This window comes from Populus euphratica, unplaced genomic scaffold (genome assembly GCF_000495115.2).
Source record: "Populus euphratica unplaced genomic scaffold, PopEup_1.0 scaffold274.1, whole genome shotgun sequence".
NCBI lineage: Eukaryota > Viridiplantae > Streptophyta > Magnoliopsida > Malpighiales > Salicaceae > Populus > Populus euphratica.
The window spans coordinates 328,114-331,617 of record NW_011499993.1 but is presented as its reverse complement, the minus strand read 5'-3'; positions in this window follow the sequence as shown (position 1 = coordinate 331,617).

Here is a 3,504-nt window from a genome sequence, read left to right as displayed (position 1 = left end):
TATTGGATTAGGTGGAAATTTAACCAAGAGCTTTCAACCATAATATTTTGAATAATCTTGTATTTTGTATGATGTAACACTTTTCTCTTTAGTTAAACAAAGAACAATCAAACTTATTAAAGTATAACTGACTTTGTGGCGTTATTTCTTTTATTTCTCATTCAAGAATTGATATTCATAGGATGAGTGTTCTTAGTCCAATAATATTGGTGTTTTGAGATAAGTTTTCATTATATTATACTCCTATAAAACCTGATTCTTTGGCTTTCGAGGACTTATGTTTCTTACGTATAGGTTACGTGAGCACGAGATTTATATCAATTGATATCGGAGCTTGACTTAATTTATCAAGTTATATCCTCTTTATTTTTTTTTCTTAAATGTTTTTTTGCATGTGTATTCTTCTTGTTTTTCTTTTGTCTCGTTTTAAGTTTGATTTGGTTAAAGTTCTATTTGATCCTATTTTTTCCTCTTCTTTTGTTATTGTCTAGCTTTGCATTAAGGATCATTTGATATAAAAAAGATTCCAACATTTTATTTTGTCCGCAATATCTTTTTAGAGTGAAAAAAAAAAACACAACAAAGGGTTCACTAAGGAGGAGAGTACAAAGAAGGGTTATCATTCAAGAACATAGACCTATCAATTATGTTTGCAATTTTAAGGAAATAATTTGATAAGTTAAAATATCTATTTTATGAGTGGAAGCTTCAAAGTTGAGAGGACCAATATCACTGAAATGACAAAAGACAAAAAGAAGGGTTGTTATTTTCATACAAAGTTAGAGGATAATGTTAGTAAGAAAATAGCCCTGAAAGCTTAAATAAGAAACTTATAAAACATCTATTGTATCTATTAGTGATTTGAAGATGAATTATTTTTAAGAGATAAAGAATGATACAATCTAAGAAAGGGTTAAACAAGAAAATTCACATTCTAGCATAATTGTGTTTAATATCTAGTTTTACGTTATTAGGTATAACTTTCAATACGACTATTGGATCAAGTTGAAATTTAGCCAAAAGTTTTTAATCATGATGTTTTGAATAAACTTGTATTTTGTATAATGTAAATCTTTTCTCTTTTGTTAAACAAAAAACAATCTAACTTCTTAAAGTATAACTAATTTTGTAGCATTTTTTCTTAAACTTCTTATTTAGAATGAGGATTCTTATTCCAATACTAGTGCATTGAAAATGTTTTTTATTATTTTAAATTTCTATAAAATTTGATTTTTTTGGCTTTTCAAGATTTGTTTTTCTCATATATGGGTTATGTAACCATGTGATCATAAGGTTCACATCATGATCTTTATAAGATTTGCACCTTAAACAAAGATACAAGAGAAGATATATTTTCTTAAGATTTTACAAAATACTCAAGTCATTGAAAAATATTCCTAAAAAAATGACATGGAAAATTTAGATATTATATGATAAAAATATACCCTATTTTAGTAAATAATATTAAAGATATATGATTTTGTAAAGAAGATTTAAAAATTATTTAATTAAGGAAAACAAATACATGGTTGTTCAAGATCATTATTGAGAAAATGTTTTTTGTAGATATAGATCATAATTAAAAAATAAAGGAAACTTATTCTAAATTATAATTTTTAAAGGAGAAATTTAAATGTAGATCCTTGAAAATCCAAACTAAAATATGCTTATTAAACCCCTCATTTCAATTCATATAAGTTAGAAAAATATATTTAAACCCATTTAAAAGTGAAGTTATACACTTGGTTTTGAGCTTTTTAGTAATTTAAAAATAAGTGCAGAATTGATCAATAACTTAAATTTTTAAAGGTAAAAGTTTCTCTTAAATAGAGATTTTTTAATGATTTAATAGGTTAACTCAATGATTTATAAGTTAGGTTTTTAATCAATAAGTTAACTTAGTAATTTATTAAGTTAAAACATAACTTTGAATGAATTAGTTGGAAATTTTAGTTTTTTTAAATAAAAATTAAATTAACCATATCAACTTATTTAATTCATGATCAAGATTTTAGACAAGGTAACAATTATTTACGTGTCTATCTTACAAATGGATTGATTGGTGAGTGATAGTTCAATTGATTATATGTTTGACATGATGATAATTTTTGCTATTGTGATTTATTTTTAAAAAATAAAATTTAAAAAATATATAAATTATAGATTATGTTTAATAAAGATGCAAGAATTTTAAGCCAAACTATGCAAAACTATATAATTATTTTATTAACCAAACGTGAAAGAATTGATGGTTGAGGCAAGACACAACCTAAACCACATGAAACACATAACAAATGACTCTTAGTTGTCTAAGATAATAAAAATAGGCATTATTAAGTAAATATACTAAATAAGGAGATTGATGACTTCTAATAGAGATAAAACTGTAAGGGTGAAGACTTCTTCTAGAATCACGAAAAAATACGAAAAGCAGCTATTGTCCCTTCATTTTTTTTATTTTTTTTTTGGATTTTTTTCTTTTTTTATTTATTAATAGCACACGTTTTGTTTTTGTCACCTCCTGCTTCGATTTTCTTTATATATATATATATATATGTGGTACTTAAAATATTTAATTATATTTCCATAATTGTTGAAGTCCATCTTTAGCCAAGCTGACTCGGTCACCGGCCATGTATAATTTTTCATGACAAAAAAGCCCTCAACTATCCTTGGATTTTACCCATTAACTTAAAGTTAACAAGGATAAAACTGTACTTTACTCTATTTATATGTATTTTAGGTCAGGTTTTCTTGTCCATCTATTCTAATCCCTAGAAACAAAAATAATTAAAATTAAGAGAGAGATTAACATATTTTATACATTGATAATTCCTCTATTTTTTGTTAATTAAATAGGGTTTAGTGTTAAAAGCTTCTTCTATATTCTCATATCATTTTGCGTATCTCCCTCTCTCTCTCTCTCTAACTCACTGTAGGTAAGTCTTTTTCTTTTTTATTATTTTTTTCCTCTAAAGCCTCTTGTGCTTATATAATATTAAAATCTCTGCTAATCTCTCTTAATTCCACATCTTGGTTTCTATTCTTTATCATTATATTAAACATAACACATGAACCATAAAGAGTACTACATTGTTAATTCACATTACATTCAAAGATTTATATTAAAAATCCATTCTTTGTATTATTTATGCATATATATTTGTCCTCCATTAAGGAAGAAATCAAGAAAGTCTGGTTCTTGAATCTTGATTTTGAAGATTCAAAGATGGGTCTTTTTGACGAAGGTGGATTCTGTTTCTGCTTGCTTTCTTGATTCATGGACAAGTACCCCCAGAACCTTGGCTCTGCAACACTGTTGTGTCAAATGCAACAGATAACAAAAAGAAACTAGAGGATTTCATTACATGTAGTTACATACCAAGATAAGTATTTGTGTGCGCGCGTGTTTGCATGTGCATTTACTTAGGCAACCCATATCTTTAATGTCAGGCAAGGTAATAGGCCTGTGAAACCGTTGTCCATTTAGAAAAAGCAAAGTCT